The sequence below is a fragment of the Rosa rugosa genome, chromosome 3 (assembly GCF_958449725.1).
Source record: "Rosa rugosa chromosome 3, drRosRugo1.1, whole genome shotgun sequence".
NCBI classification, from domain to species: domain Eukaryota; kingdom Viridiplantae; phylum Streptophyta; class Magnoliopsida; order Rosales; family Rosaceae; genus Rosa; species Rosa rugosa.
The window spans coordinates 21,713,958-21,737,495 of NC_084822.1; the positions used below are offsets into that span (position 1 = coordinate 21,713,958).

At 50.1% G+C, this 23,538-nt stretch overlaps 1 long non-coding RNA gene across 1 annotated transcript; it reads left to right on the plus strand.

Annotated features, from left to right (window-relative positions):
* The first annotated feature begins 18,294 nt into the window (after positions 1-18,294).
* Positions 18,295-21,767, plus strand: LOC133740521 (uncharacterized). Its single transcript, XR_009861278.1, has 6 exons — positions 18,295-18,639; positions 18,750-18,795; positions 19,349-19,431; positions 20,009-20,130; positions 21,002-21,086; positions 21,355-21,767. It is a non-coding gene; the product is annotated as an uncharacterized LOC133740521 (long non-coding RNA).
* The last annotated feature ends 1,771 nt before the right edge of the window (positions 21,768-23,538 follow it).

Genomic DNA, 23,538 nt, shown 5'->3' on the forward strand with positions numbered 1-23,538 from the left:
GGATAGAATATTTATTGACTCGTTGCGTCCGTCTGCCCATGCAGGAACCTCACTGCCAGAACCGCTAGAGGTTGAGCCGCTACAGACCATACCTTAGGAAGTAGCCATGGGTCGTGCATCACGTCCAGAGAGCTCTAGGGCGGGTGAGGCTGCTGCGGCCAAAGCTAGGTGCGATGAGCGGTTGGCAAGCAACAGCGCTGCCAGCAGCTCCGCTGGGGAAGAGGAAACAGCGGGGGAGGACGCTGAGTCAGCGTGGTTCCTCCTGGATGGCACCCCTGTTGACGAGGCAGGAGGGCGGATGAATGTTGCCGCCGTTACTAGGATGAAGCGGACGTTCCGGCTGCCGGGCTCGGTGAAAATGCGCCCGCCGACGGCGGATAAGAAGGCGTTGATTCTCCCGGAGGGGTTTGCCGCCGTACACGAAGCGATATTCCGCCAAGGAGTGACACTCCCGCTGGTGCCCAACCTTCAGATTCTGGTGTGCGAGTTTGGCCTTGCGTTTGGTCAAGTCTGCCCCAACATGTGGCGGTTGATGCTGGCGTTAAACTCTCTGTGGCGGTTGTCCGGATGTGAAGGGCCGACGGTGGCGGAGGTGCTTCATTTCTACGAGCTGGTCTATGTAAAGCGCCAGGGTTGCAGAGGCCAAGTGAACTTGAGCCGCCGCTAGGGAGCGCCCAAGCTGATCGAGAATCTAAGGGACTCAATGTCCTACTGGCGGGGGACCTTCTGCGTCGCCACAGAGGGTTGGGAGTATCACGCTGGGTCCAACGAGGAAGGGCCGACATTTAGGATTAAGTCGGAGTTCCAACCCATCCGAGGTTGGTAACTGGTTTCCGCTGAATGTAATTGGCGGGTTCTTGTATTTGCAGACTTGTATTCTTACTAACGACTACTGTGTTTGTGCAGCGGGACTGCGGTATACTCTAACGCGCGAAGAAGAGTGTCGCGTAGCAAGGATCAGGGGTTGCTGGCGGAACCGCAACTTGCTGGACTTCCGACTTCTGACCGGTCAGGAGTTACTGGTCGATCAGCAGTTAACGCGCTCCGTTGGTAAGAAATCTCCGCCATAGCGCTTTTGCTCTATAATAAGTAACCCAGGCTGACTAGTTTTTTTTTTTCTTTTTTTTTTTTTTTAGAAACTCCGCCAGGTAACAAATCGAGTCGCGACGCTTTTGAAAAAGCAATGGACCGCGCGGAGATAGACAACTTTCTGGAGACCATGTACACCGAGGTTGGTGAACCCCGACACACTGGCGCTGAGCCAATCCGAGGTTCCGTTGGTGCTGCCAATGCCGCACCACTCCCATCTTGGTGAGGACGGTCTGCCGGTAGTGCAGGCGGGGGCCCAAGTGGCCGGCGGGAAGAGGGGAAGCGCTGCAGCTGGGCAGCAGAAGGAGCGGATGCCTGCCAACAGGCGTGGCCCCCAAAAGGAGAGGGTGGTGCAGTCGGCGGATACTGTCATTGCGCTAAGGGAGGAGCCGCCGGTGAGGGTGACGAGGACCGCCGCTGGGAACCAAAGGGCGCTGGAGAGAAAGCGTCGGCAGATTGACTCCCCTGACGAGGAAGAGGGGGAGGACGTGGAGGCAATCGGGGCCCACCGACAGAAAAAGGCCCGACAAGCTCCGCCGAAAACTGCTGTGGTGGAGGGAGAGGCGCCCGCCGTCAGTGACCTGGACTCATTTGCCGAGTATGCGGCGTTTATGACAGATGGTGAGCGGGAGTTCCTCTTCCATCTCTGCGAACAGCAGGGTTCGGCGGCCTAGCGGGTATCTCGCGCCCCACGGCAATTGACCAATCGCCCTACAGCTCGGCGTTTGGTCAAATATCGGCGTGGCTGCACGACATGTTCGTGGCGGCGTCAAAGCAGCCCCTGGTCGAGGGGGAGCTCAGGGAGGAAATCCAAGGTCTCCAGAGGGAGTTGGCGGAGGCGAAGGAGAAACTGGCGGAGGTAGAGCGGCGCCTGGCGAAGGCGGAGTGTGATTTTGCGGACGCTCGAGGCAAGCTGACGGTGGCCATCGAGCGGGACTTGGACCGGAATGAACACGTCTCCAAGTTGGAGCAGGACATCACCCTGCTGCAGGAGCGGATAGCCGCCAAAGACAAAAAACTCATTATTGTGCAGCGGGAGTCCGCCGCCAGAATAACTGAGGTGAAGCGGCTGGAGGGTGAGGTTACCCGCCTGAGGGTTGAAGGGAATAACGCCGCGGCCGCCGCTGTTGAGGCATTCAAACAGTCGGCGGAGTATAAGAAGGCCCTGACTGAGTCGGCGAAGGCTGGGGCTTTAGCGAACGTAGAACTGCTGAAGCGGAAGGGCGCCATTGACTTCGCAAAAGCGTCCCAGCCTGATGTGCCGCCGGCTAAGAGTGCCCCGCCGGAGAAGGATGTCGTACCCGACCCAGCGGGAGGTGCCCGCTCAGGCAGTGGAGAAAGTGGCGCACGCCCGGCGGAAGGGTCCCAGCAGACTCCTCCTCCTACCCAGTCGGAGGTGTCGCGTGCTGGCTTCCTGGAAACGCACACCTGAGCGGACGGCACAATAGAGACCCCAAGTCCCACAGCCTAAGGGTCTGATCAGACGAGCCGCGCGATCCTGCCGCCGCATGCCGAAGCAGAAGATGCCGAGGGCAACCCCTGATGCCGAAACTTCATTGTGTTTTTTTTTTTTTTTTTTGTAGCCGCTGAGGCATAACAACTTGTAACAAATATTTTGAAATGGAATGAAGTTTTCGAAGTTGTGTTTGTGATGATATGCATGTACCGCTAGAGTTTTGACTTGTAGTTTTCTTTTGTCAATCGATGAAACATTAAAGGAATTAAGATTGGTCCAAGTGCACCACGTAGCGGACGTAGTCCGCTGACGATTGCTGGCGTGACCAGTTGCCCTCAGTGCTAGACTTGGTAACAATGGTTTGAATAATTCCTCGTTTCATTGATAGCTGATTGATCAGCGTGTACAAAAGTGGGGTAGTACCCGTTGGGTAGCTTCCCTTAGCTAAATATTGAACAAAAATTTAGCTAAGTCAAGATGCTCCTGGGTAGCGGCATGACTATTCATAGTAATACCGAAGGTGTTCGGTATTCCAAGGGTGGGTCGATGTGACACCATCCTTGCCCATTAAGTAGAAGGTGCCTGGGCTAACGACTTCCACAATTTTGTATGGACCTTCCCACGTTGGGCGGAGTTTTGTTGGCGGTGGAATGACTTCCTTCATTACCCAGTCCCCCAGTTGGAGGTTCCGGGCCTTGACTCTGGCGTTGTAGAAACGCGATACCCGCTGCTTGTTTTGTAAGTTGTGCAAGTGGGCCTTTTGTCGTTTTTCTTCTAGGAGGTCCCTGTCCAAGTTGACGCCGTCGCCGTTGGTCTCTGGCCAGTAGCCTTCGACCCTACCGGTAGGCTGAGTGACCTCAATAGGTAGGACAGCCTTTGATCCGAACATCATACAGAAAGGCGTTTTGCCAGTGGCGGAAGTTGGAGTTGTCCGGATGGCCCATAGAACCTCTGGAAGTTTCTCCGCCCACAGACCCTTGGCGTCGTCGAGTTTCTTTTTTAGCAGCTTCTTGATTATCTTGTTTGCTGCTTCTGCCTAGCCGTTGGTTTGGGGATGAGCGACAGACGCAAAACTCATCTTGGTGCCAAGGTTGGCGGTGAAAGATATGAGTTCCTTGTTGTTGAACTGCGTGCCGTTGTCTGTAATGATTGTATGTGGGACATCATAGCGGCAGTAGATGTTCTTCCAGAGGAAGTGAATTACCTTGGCGGTAGTTATTGCTGTCAGTGGCTCTGCCTCTATCCACTTGCTGTTGTAATCGATGGCAACAATGATGTACTTAATTGAACTGGCCCTTGGCGGTTTGGAACTTTCCCATCAAATCGAGGCCCCACGTGGAGTGAATCCATGGGCCAATGATGATTGACAGCGGTTCTGCCGGTGCATGTGGGAGATCTGCAAACTGTTGGCATTTGTGGCAAGACCTCGAAATCCGCCGGGCGTCATCACCAAGTGTGGGCCAGAAGTAGCCCTGTCGCATTGTGCGATTGGCCAAGGATCTGGCGCCGGAGTGGTTTCCACATTCTCCGCCGTGGATCTCTCCTAGAACAACCTTTCCCTCTTCCGGGGTTAGACAGCGGAGGTTGGGATGGGTGAATCCCTGGCGATAAAGCTTGCCATTCTGGATGTTGTAGGGGGTTGCTCTCCGCTTGAGCTGTCGTGCCTGGACCTTGTCCTCCGGCAATGTGCCACTGTGCTTGTATGCGATGATCTCGTCCATCCAGCTGGGGTCAGACATGCCGCCGTAATGTGACATCTTTGGGGTTTTTGCATACGCTGGTCTGATAGCCTGTAAAATCGCAGCGGTGAAGGGTCCAGGTCTGGAAGCGAAAAGTGGATTTTGAGTTGGCGCTGGGGCGCCCGACTCCGCCCGGATTAATCTCTGCTCCAGTTGCTGCATCCTTTCCAGTATATGGGCGGTCGTACTGCCGGCGGAGCCCGCCTGGGTACTCCGCTGGGCCAGCCTGCGCCTTGGAGCAGGCGGATTGCCTTCAGTCCTCGCCCTAGCTTCCGAGCGGTTGGTGTGCGGTAGTGATTCCGCCACCTGTTCCAACATTAGCTGGGGGATGGGCGGTGGTCCCATCCCCAATAGTTCAGGTGGGTCCAGCGGTACCTGCATCTGTATGACTGGTCCTGGCACCAACGTGCCGGTGCCGGGCCGACTACGCCTGGTGCTGCGTGATTGCTCACTTTGCGCTGGATTGGCGGTGCCTCCCAGTGCCCTCTTTAGTTCGTCAAAACGTGACATAAGCGTAGCCACCTGTCTCTGGGCCTCGGCCTTCTCCTTGCGCTCCTCTTCACGCTCTCTGTTTGCCTTGTGAAGGTCCGCCAGTGCCAGCTCGTACATAGTGGTGAGGTCCTGGCCTGGTGGGCGGCTGCTGCTTGGCATCGCCTCACCGTCGGGGTTGGCTGGGGTGTTGAATAGTGCGCGGTTAACCCCTACCGCTGGGTTGGAGGGTTGGGGAATGGCGGACTGATCCACCTGCTCTTCAGCGTTTCCCCCGCTACCGTTAGTCATGGTGATTGTGGTGGGATGACCTTCTGTTCAAGGATTCCCACAGACGGCGCCAATGTTAATGTCTAAAAGTTCGGCGGTAGCTGAACCTTTGTTAACGCTGATCCGGTGGGCGGATCGATACTTGTGATGTTCTTGAAGCTTCCGATACCTGTCAAGTAAAATACAAAGGGCGTCAGAGGGAGACCGCGCCGGGCGGTCTTCAACTCTCCGATGCCTAAGTTAGTCAATGTATTTATGTTGACAAAGTAACAGTAGGTAAGTATTGAATGCGTAATTAATGAGGAGAGAGGAGAGAACCTTTTATAGGTGAGGAAGAGGTTGATCTTCTCTTTGTTTTCGATGTGGGACTGATGTGCTTCAGTCCCCAGCTCTGGGAGCTACTGATGCTATTTTGGCGCGGCGCGTGGCGGCGCGTCGGCGGTGATCTGGGGGTGATCTGACGCTGAGGTTGTGGCCCTCCTGGCGGTGTACCCGTATGTCATTCCTTTGGTTGGAATTAGTACCTTTAGCGGTACAATGAGCGTGGCCCCTTATAGCTAATTATGCTTGCAAATGTACATGTATGTACAAGTCCCCCAAGTCCCCAGTCAAGGAGGGCAATCTTGGTTGGGGAGTTGTTCGGCGGTTTGAAGCGTTTTCTTCCGCTAGACTTGCAAGAGCATAATTAGCGTCAGTGCGTTGTCAACCATGGATTTTACTGAGCAAACGCTTTATACCCTTTCGGGTGGGCCCCTGCTAGGCCCCCCAGGGAGTCCCCCACTCCCCGGCCAAGGTAGACCTCCGGATGGTCGTCAAATTGTTTGTTGAGGGGGAGCTGCACGGAGCAGAGGGTGTTGGGTAGCGAACCCAATCTTAGAACCCGAGTGACGGGGGTCAACGTGCCTGATCAGGGCCGTCGTAGACTGTTGACAAGTCCTTGTGTCCCGTAGGGACCGTCTGACCGTAACGCCGCGTGGCGGTCGTTGTCAGAGTGAGGTGTGGCCTCGGGATCCGCCTGCTAGCGGATATCCCCCCGCTGACTGCAGCAGGAAGTAGTGTCCAGTAGACGTGCTTAGCGGTATGCTATTGAGCAGTACTGCAATGAACAAAGTACGCAGCTTGCAAGATGATAAGGGGTTCCGCTAGAGGTGTGTAGCGGAAGATGCCCCGCTTGCAGGATGACAAGGGAGAAGTTCTGCTGGCGGAATTTCGCTCAGCGGAGACTTCGTCGCTTGGAAGAGGACAAGGGAGAAGTTCCGCTGGCGGGGTATCGCTCAGCGGAGACTTCGTCACTTGGAAGATGACAAGGGAGAAGTTCCGCTGGCGGGGTTTCGCTCAGCGGAGACTTCGTCACTTGTAAGATGACAAGGGAGAAGTTCCGCTGGCGGGGTTTCGCTCAGCGGAGACTTCGTCACTTGGAAGATGACAAGGGAGAAGTTCCGCTGGCGGGGTTTCGCTCAGTGGAGACTTCATCTATTGTAAGAGGACGAGGGAGAAGTTCCGCTGGCGGGGTTTCGCTCAGCGGAGACTTATTCACTTTGAAGATTTTATAGGTGAGGTAGAGGTTGATCTTCTCTTTGTTTTCGATGCATGTGGGACTGATGTGCTTCAGTCTCCAGCTCTGGGAGCTACTGATGCTATTTTGGCGCGGCGCGTGGTGGCGTGTCGGCTGTGATCTGGGGCTGATCTGACGCTGTGGTTGTATCCTGCCTGGCGATGTACCCGTATGTCATTCCTTTGGTTGGAATTAGTACCTTTAGCGGTACAATAAGCGTGGCCCCTTATAGCTAATTATGCTTGCAAATGTACATGTATGTACAGAAGGTTTGGCTACGGCCAGACTTTGGGCTACCGCCAGACTTTTAGCATTAACATTGGCCCCGTCTGTGGGAACCCTTGAACAAAAGGTCATCCTAGCACAATTACCATGACTAACGGTAGCGGGGGAAACGCTGAAGAGCAGGCGGACCAATCCGCCATTCCCCAACCCTCCATCCCAGCGGTAGGGGTTAACCGAGCACTATATATTCAACACCCCAGCCAACCCCGGCGGTGAGGCGATTCCAAGCAGTAGCCTCCCACCGGGCCTGGATCTCACCACTATGTACGAGCTGGCATTGGCGGACCTTCATAAGGCAAACAGAGAGCGTGAAGAGGAGCGCGGAGAAAAGGACGAGGCCTAAAAGCAAGTGGCTACGCTGATGTCTCGTTTTGATGAACTAAAGAGGACGCTGGAAGCCACCGCCAATCCAGCGCAGAGCGAGCAATCACGCAGCACCAGGCGTAGTCGACCCAACACTAGCACACTGGTACCAGGACCGGTCATACAAATGCAGGTACCGCTGGACCCACCTGAGCTATTTGGGATGGGACCACCGCCCATCCCCCAACTAATGTTGGAGCAGGAGGCGGAGTTACTGCCGCACACCAACCGCTCAGAAGCTAGGGCGAGGACTGAGGGCAATCCGCCTGCGCCAAGGCGTAGACAGGTCCAGCGGAATATCCAGGCAGGTTTCGCCGGCAATGCAACGACCCAAATTCTGGAAAGGATGCAGCAGTTAGAGCAGAGATTGATCCGGGCGGAGTCGGGGCCCCAGCGCCAACTCAAAATCCGCTGTTCGTGTCCAGGCCAGGACCCTTCACCGCTGCGATCCTGCAGGCTATCAGACCAGCGTACGCAAAAACCCCAAAGATGTCACACTACAGCGGTATGTCCGACCCCTTCGTCCATATGGACACCTTCAAGAAGGTCACCAACAACAAGGGATTTGACGATGCCACCCTGTGCCACTTGTTCAGCGAAACGTTGGACGGTGAGGCAATGAACTGGTTCTTCGAGTGTCTGCCGGGATCCATTGATTCATTCCACGCACTATCACACGCCTTCCTCTCTCGGTTCATCTTGTTATCCGCCGGACATCACAACACAAGTCAGCTGTTCAGCGTCAAGCAAGGGGCAGACGAATCATTGAAGGCATTCGTCACAAGGTGGCAGGCGGCAGCATCTCAGTGCCGCGATCTTGATAAAACAATGGCTTTGGCGGCCTTCAAGCAAGGACTCCTCAAGGGGCCATTCCTCTATCACCTCAACTACAACCATCCAAATGCGGCATATGACCACGTCATGAGTGAGGTGGTCATTCACGCCCAGGCGGAATTCATCACATATGGAGAAACCCCACCGCCACCAGCAACACCAACAAAGTCAACACAACCCTCATCCAGTCATCAAGAGACCGCTGACAAGACCCCTGCAGCGCCGCCAGCTGACAAGAAGAGGGAGTGGCAGCAGGGCCACCACCAGAACAAGCGGCAGAAGGACCAACACTACAACAGGGGCAACCGCCCATCCCATGGGGATAATCGCAACAAACAAACGGAGTCCTCTTAGCGGTATGCAGTGTTTACAGTCTTCACAGCCTCGTATGAGGAAATATACAATCAGTGAAAGGATCAGATCCCACCGCCACCCCCGCCAAGATACCCAAAAACGGGAAAACCAAGAAACACCGGCAAGTGGTGTAAATACCACGAGGACAGCGGTCACAATACCAACAGCTGCAACGCTCTAAAAACAGCCATTGAGACCCGGTACCATGACGGCAAGTTGGAGCAGTTCAAGGTGCACCAACCGCCACCTGTGATCGCCAACATTGAGACCTTGGGCCGCATCAACACCATCGACGGCGGTGCTCCAATCACTAGCATGTCTCACAGAGCAAGGAAGCGCTATGCACACGCTAATCACCCAAAGGAAGTCTGCAACATCCGTTACGAGAGATCCGCCAAACTCCCAAAGTCAGGTTAGGAACCTATTACCTTCTCAGAGGAGGAGGAACGCGGAGTGCATCTACCCCATGACTACCCATTTTTGGTCGACGCCATTCTTGGCAGATTTTCAGTGGGAAGAATCCTGGTGGATAGCGGCTCCGCTATCAACGTCATCTTCAGCGGTTGCTACAACCACCTCAAGCGGAACAAGAAATTACTCCAGGATCATGAGCCACTGCTCAGCTTCTCCGGCGACGTCACGCAACCACTAGGTTCTGATTACATGCGGCTGACTATTGGCACTAGTCCATGCATGGCGGAGATACATACAGAGTTCATAGTAGTCGATTACTTCAGCTCGTATAACGCCATCATCGGACGGCCGACACTTAACAAGCTCAAATGCATCATTGCCGGATACATGCTTCTCATGAAGTTCCCCACACCCAACGGCACGGGCTGTGTAAGGGGAAGTCAGCAGTTGGCACCGCCATGAAATCCTGACGGTGGGTAACCAGGCACCGCCACCAAATATCTTCGAGGACCCTAGGGATGAGGAGAAGAAGTATGTAAGGAAGGAGCTGGTCAACCCGGAAACATCGTTGAGGGTTGTCTGCATCTCGAACGAGCACCCTGAGCGGACAGTCCGCATAGGCGCCCAATTGGACCCAGAGGTAGCGGCGGAACTCACTCAATTCCTACGTGACAATGCTGCCGTCTTTGCATGGTCATACGCGGACATGCCAGGTATCTCCCCTGAAATCATCACACACAAGTTGACCATCAAACCATCCTTTTATCCCATCAAGCAGAAGCGAAGGGCCTTTGATGAAGAAAAATGCCGGGCAATAGGAGAGGAGGTTGCCAAGCTCCAGGGCATTGGGTTCATCCGCCAAGTCATCTATCCCCAGTGGATCTCCAACTTGGTTATGGTCAAGAAGCCCAGCGGAAAGTGGCGGATGTGTGTCGACTTCAAAAATCTCAACAAGGCATGCCCAAAGGACAGCTTCCCGCTACCCCGCATTGATCAACTGGTTGATGCAACCGCCGGACATGAGCTCCTTAGTATGATGGACGCTTTCTCCGGCTATAATCAGATCAAAATGCATCCAGACGACCAGGAGTGCACCACCTTCACCACCGACAAGGGCCTATACTGCTACAATGTGATGCCTTTCGGCCTGAAGAACGCCGGCGCAACTTATCAACGGCTGATGAACGCCATGTTCGCGGAACATCTCGGAAAAATAATCGAGGTCTACGTGGACGACATGCTGGTCAAGAGTATAAAGGCCAGCGGACATGTGGCAAACCTCAAGATCATAGTAACCATTCTCCTGGCCTATGGTATGCGCCTCAACCCAGAGAAAGTGTTTCTTTGGCGTCACCGCCAGCAAATTTCTAGGTTATATCGTCAGCGAGCGAGGCATCGAGGCTAACCCGGACAAAGTACAAGCCATCCTCAACCTGGAGGACCCTGAGTATAAGGTGCACGTCCAGTGCCTCCAGGGCAAGTTAACCGCCCTTTCTTGATTCATCTCCAGACTCACTGACAGGTGTGCCCCATTTTTCAAACTCCTCAAAACGACTCACAAGAAAGTCATCAATTGGAACCCGGACTGTCAGGCGGCATTCCAGGGCCTGAAGGAATACCTAGCGGCAGTCTCACTCCTCTCTATCCCTATTCAAGGAGAGATACTATTCATATACCTAGCGGTATCAGTATCAGCGATAAGCTGCGCCATTGTCCGGCGGGAGGGCCAGGACGAACTCCCAGTGTTCTACGCCGGCAGGGGCATGAAGGGAGCAGAAACAAGATATCCTCCCTTAGAGCAACTAGCTCTCGCACTCATCGTTGCCACCAGGCGCCTCCGCCAATACTTTCAGGCCCACACAATCCATGTGCTAACCAATCAACCGCTGAGGCAGGTAATGCAGAACCCTGAACATTCGGGGCGCCTTAGCAAGTGGGCCATTGAGCTCAGCGAGTTCGACATTGAGTACAGACCAAGAACCGCCATGAAGGGCCAGGTAGTGGCGGACTTCATTGCTGAACTCACTGAGCGTCAGCCAGAACCCGGCAGGGAAGCAGAGCTCGGAACGGAAATGGTAACCGCTGAAGAACCAGCTCCCCAGCAGTCAGACTGGAACCTTCATGTGGACGGCTCCGCTAGTACCAAGGCCAGCAACGCCGGGGTCATTTTGACAGGACCTGGGGGGCTGAGCGTGGAATACGCGTTGAAATTCAACTTGAAAGCCTCAAACAATATGGCGAAGTATGAAGCACTCATCGCCGGCCTACTCCTCGCCATCGACTCAGGAGCTGACAACGTCAACATCTTCAGCGACTCTCAATTAGTCGTTAACCAGGTCAACGACAGCTTCCAAGCCAAGGACCAACAGTTAGCGGCATATTTGGGGTACGTCAAGACACTGCTCAAAAAATTCAAATTTCACACCATCACACAAATCCCCAGGGAAAAGAACGCCAAGGCTGATTCACTGGCGAGACTGGCAACCGCCCAGCCACATCAGAGTCCAACCGACACAAGAGTGGAATGTCTTGACAGGACAAGTATCACAAAAACCTTGGCGGAGATCTTCAGCATTGAGGTCAATCCCAGCTGGATGGACGAGATCATCGAATACAAGCGCAATGGGACATTGCCAGAGGACAAGGTCAAGGCGCGACAGCTCAAGCGGAGAGCAACCCGCTACAACATCCAGAATGGCAAGCTTTACCGCCAGGGATTCACCCATCCCAACCTCCGCTGTCTAACCCCAGAGGAGGGAAAGGTCGTGCTAGCGGCAATACATGGCGGGGAATATGGAACCACTCAGGCGCCAGATCCTTGGCCAATCGCACAATGCGACAAGGCTACTTTTGGCCGACACTCGGTGATGACGCCCGACGGATATCAAGATCTTGCCACAAGTGCCAACAGTATGCTGACCTCCCACATGCACCGGCAGAACCGCTGTCCGTCATCATCGGCCCATGGATTCACTCAACGTGGGGACTCGACTTGATGGGAAAATTCCAAACCGCCAAAGGCCACTTCAAGTACATCATTGTTGCTATTGACTATAGCAGCAAATGGATAGAGGCAGAGCCACTGACGACAATAACTACCGCCAAGGTAATCCACTTCCTCTGGAAGAACATCTACTGCCGCTATGGTGTCCCACATACAATCATTACAGACAACGGCACACAGTTCAACAAAAAGGAACTCATATCTTTCACCGCCAACCTTGGCACCAAGATGAGTTTTGCGTCTGTCGCTCACCCCCAAACCAACGGCCAGGTCGAAGCAGCAAACAAGATAATCAAGAAGTTGCTGAAAAAGAAACTCGACACCGCCAAGGGTTTGTGGGCGGAGAAGCTTCCAGAGGTCCTATGGGCTATCAGGACAACTCCAACTTCCGCCACCGGCGAAACCCCTTTTTGTATGATGTTCGGAACAGATGCTGTCCTACCTATTGAGGTCACTCAACCTACCGCTAGGGTCGAAGGCTACCGCCCGGAGACCAACAACGACGGTATCAACCTGAACAGGGACCTCCTGGAGGAAAAACGACACAAGGCCCATTTGCACAACTTGCAAAACAAGCAGCGGGTATCGCGTTTCTACAACGCCAGGGTCAAAGCCCGGAACCTCCAATTGGGGGACTGGGTAATGAAGGAAGTCATTCCACCGCCAACAAAACTCCGCCCAATTTGGGAAGGTCCATACAAAATTGTGGAAGTCGTTAGCCCAGGCACCTTCTACTTAATGGACAAGGATGGCGTCATAACGACCCACCCTTGGAATACCGAACACCTTCGGTATTACTACAAATAGTCATGCCGCTACCTAGGAGCATCTTGACTTAGCTAAATTTTTGTTCAATATTTAGCTAAGGGAAGCTACCCAACGGGTACTACCCCACTTTTGTAAACGCTGATCAGTCAGCTATCAATGAAACGAGGAATTATTCAAACCATCGTTACCAAGTCTAGCACTGAGGGCAACTGGCAACGCCAGCAATCGTCAGCGGACCACGTCCGCTACATTGTGCACTTGGACCAATCTTAATTCCTTTAATGTTTCATTGATTGGCAAAAGAAAACTCTAAGTCAAAACCCTAGCGGTACAAGCATATCATGACAAACACCAAATTTCAAAACTTCATTCATTCCATATAAAGGGCTGGGACTCCCCATCCAAAAGTGTTCAGTACAAAAAAGATATTTAAGCCTCAGCGGCTACAAAAAAAAAGAGAAGGGTTACGCTTCAGCGGCTACAAAAATAAACTCCAACATCTCTCAGGGGTTGGCCTCAGCATCTTCACCTTCAGCATGCGGCGGCGGGTGTGCGCGGCTTCTTTGGTCAGACCCTCGGGCGGTGGGACTTGGAGTCTCTATGGTACCATCCGCCCGAGTATGAGCAGCCAGGAAACCAGCACGGGACACCTCCGACTGGGTAGGAGGAGGAGTCCGCTGGGAGCCATCCGCAAGGAGTGCGCCACTCTCTCCGCTTCCCGAGCGAGCGCCTTCAGCTTGGGCGGGGACCACACCCTTCGCCAGCGGGGCATTTTGGGCTGGCGGAGCATTGGGCTGGGACGCCTTCACCCAGTCGATAGCACCCTTCTGTTTCAGCATCTCCACATTGGCTAGGGCTCCAGCCTTCGCCGCCTCAGTCATTGCCTTTTTGTAATCCGCCGACTGTTTGAATGCCTCAACAGCGGCGGCCGCAGCGCGGTTCCCTTCAGCTTCCAGGCGGGCGACCTCACCCTCCAGCTTCTTCACTTCGGCTTGTCTGGCGGCGGACTCCCGCTACAGGATATCAATCTTCTTATCCTTGGCGGCCACCCTTTCCTGCAGCAGGGACATGTCTTGCTCCAGCTTGGAGACATGATCATTCCGCTCCAAGTCCCGCTTGACGGCCACCTCCAGCTTGCCGCGGGCATCTGCGGCATCACAATCCGCCTTTGTCAGGCGCCGTTCCACCTCCGCCAGCCTGTCCCTTGCCTCCGCCAGCCTCTCCCTCAAGGCCCTGGATCTCCTCCCTGAGCTCCCGCTCAAGCCGGGGCTGCTTCGACGCCGCCAGGAACATTTCATGCAGCCCAACCGACAAGTGACCGAAGGCCAAGCTAAAGGGAGACTGGTCAATGGCCATTGGGCGCGAAATCCCCGCTAGGCCGCCAAACCCCAGCCGCTCGCAGAGGTGGTAAAGAAATTCCCGCGCATCATCAGTCATGAACTCTGCGTACGCGGTAAACGAGTCCAGGTCGCTCGCGGGCGCCTCTCTCTCCTCGACCACGGGAGCCTTGGGCGGAGCTTGTCGAGCCCTCTTTTGCTGGCGGGCCCCGATAGTCTCCACATCGTCCCCCTCTTCCTCACCAGGGGAGTCATTCTGCCGGCGCCCTTGTGTTTCCAGCGGCAGGCCTCGATCCCCTCGGCGGAGGCTCCTCCATGGCAACGATGACGGTCTCCGCCGGCGGCACCGTTTTCTCCTTTTGTGGCCCGCGCCGGTTGGCAGGAACCCTCTCTTTCTGCGGCGCGGCGGTAGCAGACCCCTTTTTCCCGCCATCCACATTGGCCCCCGCCTGAACGACTGGCAGGCCGTCACCACCAAGATGGGAGTGGTGCGGCATAGGTAGCACCACCGGAACCTCAAACGGGCTAAAGGCCAGCGTTTCCGGGTTCACGACCGTCTGTTGAGCCGCCAGCCCAGAGGCGTACATGGTCTCCAGGAAATTATTGATCTCAGCGTGGTCCATAGCTTTGTCGAAAGCGTCGCGGCTCATTTTGTTACCTGGCGGAGTTTCTAAAAAAAAAAAACAACAAACCGGTCAGCCTGAGACAGTCTGATCGAAGGTACAGTGTGGCGGAGATTTCTTACCAACGGCACGAGTCAGTCGTTGATCGACCAACAGCTCCCAACCGGTAAGAAGGCGAAAATCCAGCAAGTTGCGATTCCGCCAACAGCCTCTGATACGCGCCACGCGACACTCTTCTTCACGGGTCAGGTTATAGCGCAAGCCCGCTGCACAAACAAACTGTATCCGTTAGTAGAAGTACAAGAGGAACCGCCAGCTATGTTCAGCGGAGACCGGCAAACAACCTCGGATATGCTGAAACTCCGACTTAATCCTAAACATCGGCTTCCCCTCATTGGAACCAGCTTGGTATTCCCACCCCGCCATGGCAACACAGAAGGTCCCCCGCCAGTAGGCCATGGAATCCCTTAGGTTCTCGATCAGCTTGGGCGCCCCCTGGCGGCGGCTCAAATTCACCTGCCCTCTGCAACCTTGGCGCTTCACGTACACCAGCTCGTAGAAGTGCATCACTTCCGCCACAGTTGGTCCCTCACAACCGGACAACCGCCAAAGTGAATTCAGCTCCAACATTAACCGCCACATGTTGGGACAAATTTGCCCAAAGGCAAGGCCAAACTCGCACACCAGGATTTGAAGATTTGGCACCAGCGGGAGTGTCAGCCCTTGGCGGAATATCGCCTCGTGCACGGCAGCGTACCCCGCTGGAAGAATCGATGCTTTCTCGTCCACAGTCGGCGGACGCAGCTTCACCGAACCTGGCAACCGGAACATCCGCTTCACCCGATTGACGGCGGCAACAGTCATCCGCCCACCTGCCTCGTCAACAGGGGTGCCGTCCTGCAGGACCCACGCTGACTCAGCATTCTCCCCCGCCACCTCTCCCCCGTCAGCGGAGCCACTGGCAGCGCTGTTACTAGCCAACCGCTCATCACACCTATTTTTGGCAGCGGCGGCCTCCCCTGCCCTAGAACTCTCTGGACGCGAAGTACGACCCATGGCTACTTCCCAGGGAATGGTTTGTAGCGGCTCAACCTCTAGCGGTTCTGGCAGTGAGGTTCCTGCATGGGCAGACGGACGCAACGAGTCAATAAATATTCTATCCGCCACGCTGAACGACACATCAGACCCGTAATCCTCACTGCTCGAGATCTCTACGATGTCAGCCATCCCAAACCCTAAAACCCAACGCAGTTAGCTCAAACAAGATCTAACCTATACCTACATCAGTCATAGCCAAGAACATCAAGAACAGTTACCCAGAAAATGCCAAAACAAAAACAAACACACTTAACCCAGATTCGACCATCTGGCAAATACCTAAACACCAACCATCTGCCAAACACCATAACCCATCCCCAAATCTCACTTCACACCCTCAGAGCACACCAGAGAAGAACAGATAGCACCCCAAAAAAAAAAAACCGACAAAACCCAGAAACCGACAGATCCAATGAAACAGGGAACAGAATCAAAATACCAACCTTAATGGCGAAAACTCCGGTGTGATGGTGAACAACAGTCTTCGACGAGGGAGGTCTTCACCTTTCCAGGTACGATAACTCCACGAAATCCCGGCAGTCTGTTTCTAGAGTCTCGGACGAACACAGCTTGAAGACGACGAGTAGAGTTTGAAGCTTTCGCGAAGTGTCAAATCTCGATGAGTTCCCCCCCTTTTATGTCAAAATCAACGAATTCTAAACCGTCCACTGAAAAATGACATCACGCAACTGCCGTACACGTGTCCCACGTCTCCACTTACTCTCTGGATTAACCGAGGCGTCGCCTCGGTTACGAAATCCATAATTACTCGCATTAATGGCGAGAAGACGGCCAGGCTTAGGAGACACGCCTCCAGACGCTAACCCTCTTGGGGTTGGCCACGTGTCAACCACCATCAGACGAAGCGTCTAATGGAAGTAACCACTTGGGAAGAAAGTGACGAAGTCTCCGTTGAGCAAAACCCCGCCAGCGGAACTTCTCTCTTGTCACCTTCCAAGTGACGAAGTCTCCGCTGAGCGAAACCCCGCCAGCGGAACTTCTCTCCGGTCACCTTGCAAGTGACGAAGTCTCCGCTGAGCGAAACCCCGCCAGCGGAACTTCTCCCTGGTCACCTTCCAAGTGACGAAGTCTCCGCTGAGCGAAACCCCGCCAGCGGAACTTCTCTCTTGTCACCTTGCAAGTGACGAAGTCTCCGCTGAGCGAAACCCCGCCAGCGGAACTTCTCCCTGGTCACCTTGAAAGTGACGAAGTCTCCGCTGAGAGAAACTCCACCAGCGGAACTTCTCTCTTGTCACCTTGCAAGTGATGAAGTCTCCGCTGAGCGAAACCCCGCCAGCTGAACTTCTCCCTGGTCACCTTCCAAGTGACGAAGTCTCCGCTGAGCGAAACTCCGCCAGCGGAACTTCTCTCTTGTCACCTTCCAAGTGACGAAGTCTCCGCTGAGCGAAACCCCGCCAGCGGAACTTCTCCCTGGTCACCTTGCAAGTGACGAAGTCTCCGCTGAGCGAAACCCCGCCAGCGGAACTTCTCTCTTGTCACCTTGCAAGTGACGAAGTCTCCGCTGAGCGAAACCCCGCCAGCGGAACTTCTCCCTAGTCACCTTGCAAGTGATCAAGTCTCCGCTGAGCGAAACTCCGCCAGTGGAACTTCTCCCTTGTCATCCTGCAAGCGGGGCGTCTTCCGCTACACACATCTAGCGGAACCCCCTTTTTCACCTTGTGTTGATCACCATTGATCGGGTACTCCATAAAATACCATGAAGAGGATGCTCTCTTAATTGAGTTGTATTGACGTAATACACATGGTCCCTAAGACCAATGGCGTTGGAATAGTATCACCATGGCCAAAAGTGGGGCCATGGTGTCCCACCCCTATACCCTTAATGTCATGACTCATTTGGTCATGTATTCGCCAACTTTGGCGATTACCTTCATGAGCTTGTTGATCATATGGATCATATCGTCCGTGGCGACTTCTTCTGGCCATTGAACGGTGCTCATAGTAGCCATCTTGAGGCCTACCATATTCTCTATTCACAAATTCATGGTTGTGCCTTTCAACACAAGCCATAGCTCCAATTAGCTGATGGAGATTTGTGATCCGTCCTTCGCTGATTAAGATTCAATAGAATTCAGAGAATCTTAATTCAGTGACGGGGGAAGGTAGTTAGGGTTTTCTCAATCAATTGTTCTTCTGTGATAATTCTTCCACAGGCATGCATCAATCTGATGCAGAGAGCTAGCTTCCGAACAATATTCCATAACTATTTCAAAGTTAGAGAAGTGGAGATTATTCGATCGTGCTTCTAAGTTCGGAAGATGCTGAATGTTTACTAAAAACATTCACGAAGCGCTACCCAAAGGTTTCCAGCGCTATCCTCATTCATGTACTCAAATTGGAGTGCCATCTCTATGTGCACTACAACAAAATCCTACATTAGTGACCAAATTGTCAGTGACCACATCAATGTTTGTCACAAATGCTATTGAATTAGTGACCACTACTACGTGTTTTTACGACCAAAGAAATTCATTTACCCGCCCATTATTCAATTTTTAATGACTAAAAGTTTTAGCATTAGTGATCAAGTATCTAGACTTTACAAGGCGGGGTTCTGGTTTAGTGACCAAAATTTTTCAGGGGGGAATTTTTCACTCAAATGTTAAAGTAGGCGGGTTCTTAAAACACGCAGCCTTTCAAAATGAAATTCTTCTCCAAGCGCGGCATTCCAAAAAGCCCGTAGAAAGATAAAATCTCTAGTTCCGGAGACACATCCCTCTTTATCTTCATCGTCCTCCTCCCTCACTCCTTTTCTCGCCCGCAACCCCTTTGCTTCCTTTGCTTCATGGTGGGTCGAGGCCTCAATTCAGATAGCCCATTCGAGTCTGTGACGGTGTCGCTTGACCTTAATTTGCGCGGCATTAATTCACTAGACAACGCTTCCATAGTCAGCCGCCGCGTGATGGGCTTCTGCCAATTACGATTGGTTTTGGATTACAGGTTTGTTTTTGGCAAGTAAAGCTTTGAGATTTCAGTGTGTGGTGGGATTTGAGAATTGGGGATATTTTGAGATTTTGAATTTTTGGGTACTTCATTGATTTTTGTTGCAGAACCAGATCGGGGAAGCTAAGGTATCATTTGCTATGGGAATCTGAGGTACTTATAGTCAGTCATATACATGGGTCTATTTCGTCTCTTTATTTTCTTTTGTTTGGTTATCGTAATAGGGATTGATAGTGTGCCTATGTGGAATTCATTAGAATTAAGTAGACTCGAGAAGTATTAGGACACTTTGTTATAAGTTGAGGAAATTTTATGAATTGAAGTTCCATCAGATTAAAGATTTCTTTAAATGTTCTACTATATACAGTTTACGAATTCAATTCTGTGTCTTTGAAGGATTTGTGACTAGGTTTCTTTCTATTTGAAATCAAGTTTCTCTCTAACTGATTTCTTTTAATTTTTCTGTTTCAAATTGTATATATATTAATGAGGCATTGCTGTAAACAGACTAAGTTGATTGGATATTGCTAATTAGAAGACCTCTGTAATAGAGCTTAATCTGGCATTCTGGCTATTGTTGCTTCTAAAGCACCCTGCGAGTTTAATCAAACACCTTGTATGCCAAAATATATGAAAATATTTTGTTGATTTTTGTCATACTGAGCTATATAGATTTCATTGTTCTTTTGTGTTTGGGAATTGGCAGTTTCTATTAGTGAGGTGGAGTCTTTGTATGAGCTATAGAAGTAACTAAGCAGCTCTATAGTTAAAGATGGGCTTATACACAAGGTGTGTGCTTCCTCCTAGTACTGTGCTACTTTTACTGTTTGAAGTTTATAAAATATGTATCATCATATGAATTATATATATATATATATATATATATTTTTTTTTTTTTTTTTTTTGGCAAAGCATATGAATTATATATTGAAAACTTGAATGTTGAACTAGTTTGAGGTTAGTTGAATAATAGCTGAGTTGCGCTGCTCTTTAACTCAAAATCAGTTGCAATGTAGTTCTCTCCACAATTTCCAATACCCATTGCCATTTGATTTCAGGTTGAGTACATTATATTCAATTTAGCTTTTGATTTAGCTCTAGTGATCTTCCTTTCCTTTTGAGTTTGGAATTATCGATGATCTGGGTCAGGGTTCTAGATTCCATTATCCTTGATTTTTGGGTGTCTCAAATCTTGTTTTAATTTTTCATTCAAACTGGGGTTCATTGGGTGAAATTATCGAATTTAACTGATGATGAAATTATAGTATTAGAGGAGTTAAACAACTAAGAAGTCTATATCCTTGTAAGTTTAGAATTGGGTTTGTATAGTATTTCATTATTGTGTTTCTGCTTATTTCTTTTGTAGTTCTTGGAGTGGATTTGGAAAAGGTGGCAGAAATGGCAATGACATCATCCGCTTTGAAAGTGGAAGAGCTCAAGCTTGTTGTGTTTCAAAATAGCAGTAAGCAGAGCCTCTTTTTTGACAGGGTATGTGGTCTTAATTTCTTTTCAACTTGCTTGAGATGATTCCCTGATTTTACCTTTTCATGTAAATATTGAAATACTAGATGTCCTAGTTGAAGTGAATTTTCAATGCATCTTTGCTAGCCTTAGATATCAAGAGGTCATACATAGTATTATTATCATGAGCTTGATTATAGTTACCTGGCATTCAAATCCCATGGACTCTTTGCTTAAAACTCATAAATAAAAGAACTTCATCAAGGCTTACAACAGAGATGCTTCTACATTTTCATCTTCATTGGACTTAATGCTCGCTCTTGCAAATGAAGAGGTTTGGTATTTAAAAAAAAAAAAAAGGATCTTGGATGTACATTGTGTTTTTGTTCTGTTTCTAATTCTAAGAAGGTTCAGACTGGGATGTAATTGATTCATTTTTTTTTTTTTTCAAACCTTTACTGTTTCTGTTGGAGATGTGGTGTAAGAAGTTGAGGAATTCTTCACATCTGGTAAAAATTCTGAAGCATAGAGAATTAACATTTTGGTGATAGCTTAGGGAGTTAGTTATTTGCAGTTTTTGTTTGCTGATGTATAAGTTGGAAGTATCAAGGATCAATTTTCTATCTATGATTTGGAGCTCAACATTAATTGCAAATCATGCATAGTGCTCTTCTATATAAGATTAGAATAGGAAGCATGTGTCATTTGTATGCCACATGATTGTCTTCATTGATTTTAGCCTTTAAGAAAACTTGATTACAATTTATTGTGAAGCACGGATAAGTCAGTTATTTCTATCTTATAATGGTTACATTAGGTTGATAACTGATTCATTGTGCTTATCACACTTTCTTGTATGTACTTAAACATATATTCATGGATGCATATGGAAAAGTAGATGACAGGATTGATGAAGAAGAGTGGAAGGAATACGTCACACAAAACCCTTCTCTACTGGAAAACATGATTCTTCCATACTTGATGTATGTCCTAACCCCTAAGTCTACTTTCTGAGTAAAACCTTATGGCATTTGAAATTTTCTTTCACAAAGCAACCATGCAACGTAAATTATTTGTAATACACTCTTTCCCATAACTTCTCATCTCGGGGACTAGCTGAACATGATTAGAATTCATATTCACTATGTTCTTTTAGATTTTGGAGAAATTTTGAATTATAGGCCTCTTTTTATCTTTAGCAGTTGTTTTTGTTCAGAATTAACATTCATGAATTGGATGCACTTCTCTCAGGCAGATATCTCTAGCATTTCCCAGCTTTTTGCTGCATACAAAGGCAGAGGAGTATCAGTTGCCGAAAACTACACATAATTAAAGCCAGAAGTTCTCTATGCATGACTGCATGCAAGAAGATAAAAAATATTGAGAATCATGCACAGGCAAAAAGTCCAGTTACTTACCAGCAATGCCTTTGGACTTTGCCTTCTTCACAAGAGTTCCAATGAGTATCTATCATACTTATATAGTTGTTTGCATTGCTCAAATAGTTAAGAGTTCTGCACATATGGGTTCTTTTATCGTTCTAGACTCTGTTTCGTATTTCACAATTTTTATGAGTATTCATTAATGTTCAAGTGTATAGAAGACCAAATATTAAAAGGCCTAGAAAGGCTTTTATTTGTAGATTTATATATTTATATTTTTTTTGATAACCAATGTTTTAGTGGCCTGTTGACATGGTCACTAATATATGCATGTGTTAGGATCAGAATCCATACAAGAAATTGGAACAGGAAATTAAAAGGAAATAATTAAACAAGATTCATTTCATCCATGACTTTCTTACTGTAATACCCCGAAAATTCAAGTTAATTTCCGATGACATTTTGGAAATGATTTTGTGGTCATGGGAGAAAGTGCGAAGCTCGGAGGAGTGGTGGAATTAGTTCAAACAAGTTTTATTCGAAAACGAACATAAGTTAGAGGCTCGTGAAAAGTTGACTTTTTATGCTTACGGAATTTGGGAAAATTTCCTTCATGAAAGTCGTAGAGCTCGTCGATACGAACTCGTGCATATGTAGAACGCGAAAATCGGAGTTCGTGTGAATTAGTTATGGATTTTTGAAGATATTTCCATTTTGGTATAAATACATTTCTATTTCCGGAAATTGCAAACAAGGACAGAATTTCCAGAATTCCAGAAATCCCTCCCCAGTTCTCTCCCGAGCCCAGCCGCGCCTCCTCCTTTCGCCTCCATCGTTCTCCCAACTCCGGCCACCTTTGGCCGAGTTCTTGGAGGGCTTTTGCTCGCCTTGGTCTATACATGAAGTCTGGGCAACCAATCGAACTTGAAACGAGCTGGAGAAGAAGAATCGAGACCGAGAAGTGGGACTGCCAACGACAAAATCGCTCTTCCCCCACCGTTTTCTGGGCTCTCCTTTGTCCGGCCATATCTCCCTCCACAGACCTCTAATCGACTTGCTTCCAAAGCAAATTCGTTCGCCCTGAAGTCCTTTAAAACTTTCAAGAAGACATCGATGGGAAATAACCATCGTGGTGGTCTCTGCAAGTCGAAGAACATGGTGCAGCCGAGTTGGAAATCGCCTCACTTCGCCACTATTGTTCTCCCTCCTCCGGTCACCTTTTGCCATTTTTCTTGAAGGGATTCTGCACTCCTGAGGATGTAGATCATTTATCCTAAGGTGGGTTGCATCAAATCGAGCTGTGGTGATCGAATTCGCACGATTTGGAAACTAGGGTTCATCCGATTTGAAAATGTTGTGAGGTAAAATTCGACTCTTTTGGCTTATAATCTGACTTTGGTGTAGTTATGAAAAGTGAAATTGGAGTTGAGATGAAGGACTTTGATGTTGGGAGTTTTGTCAAATTTTGACTTTGGATGGGTGGCGGCGCCGCCACTGTGATGGTGGTTTCCGGCGACCTCCGGCCACCTTAAGGACAGTTTCTGTCCATTTTTGTGTTCTACGTGTCGATACGATCGTTTGCAGATATAATTCATAATTTTTAGAGATCGTATGTTTAAGTTATGAATTTTACGATTTCGATCGTTCAATTTGTGATCTGTGAAGATCGGACCGCCCGATGGAATTATAGTTTTGATATGTTGATCTTATGACTGTCCCAGTGGCTTTGTGTGGTCATGGGCGAAGATCCGACCGTTGGATCTTCGTATAATTGCTAAATAGTGATTAGGGAGGCGATTCGTGAGAATTCGTCCGTCGGATTTTCGTATAAATTTGTGAAGATGTTAGTAAGGACGATTCAGGAAGATCCGACCGTTGGATCTTCGTGATGATTTTTGGAGGATGATCCTAAGGCGATCTGTGAGGATCCGACCGTTGGATCATCATTTAATTTCGATCCGACCGTTGGATTGTCGTTTGAGTATGTTTTTGAGTTGTTGGCTAAGTTAAGGTCATGTTTGATTAGGTGATTGACGGTCTTCCTTGGGTGAGC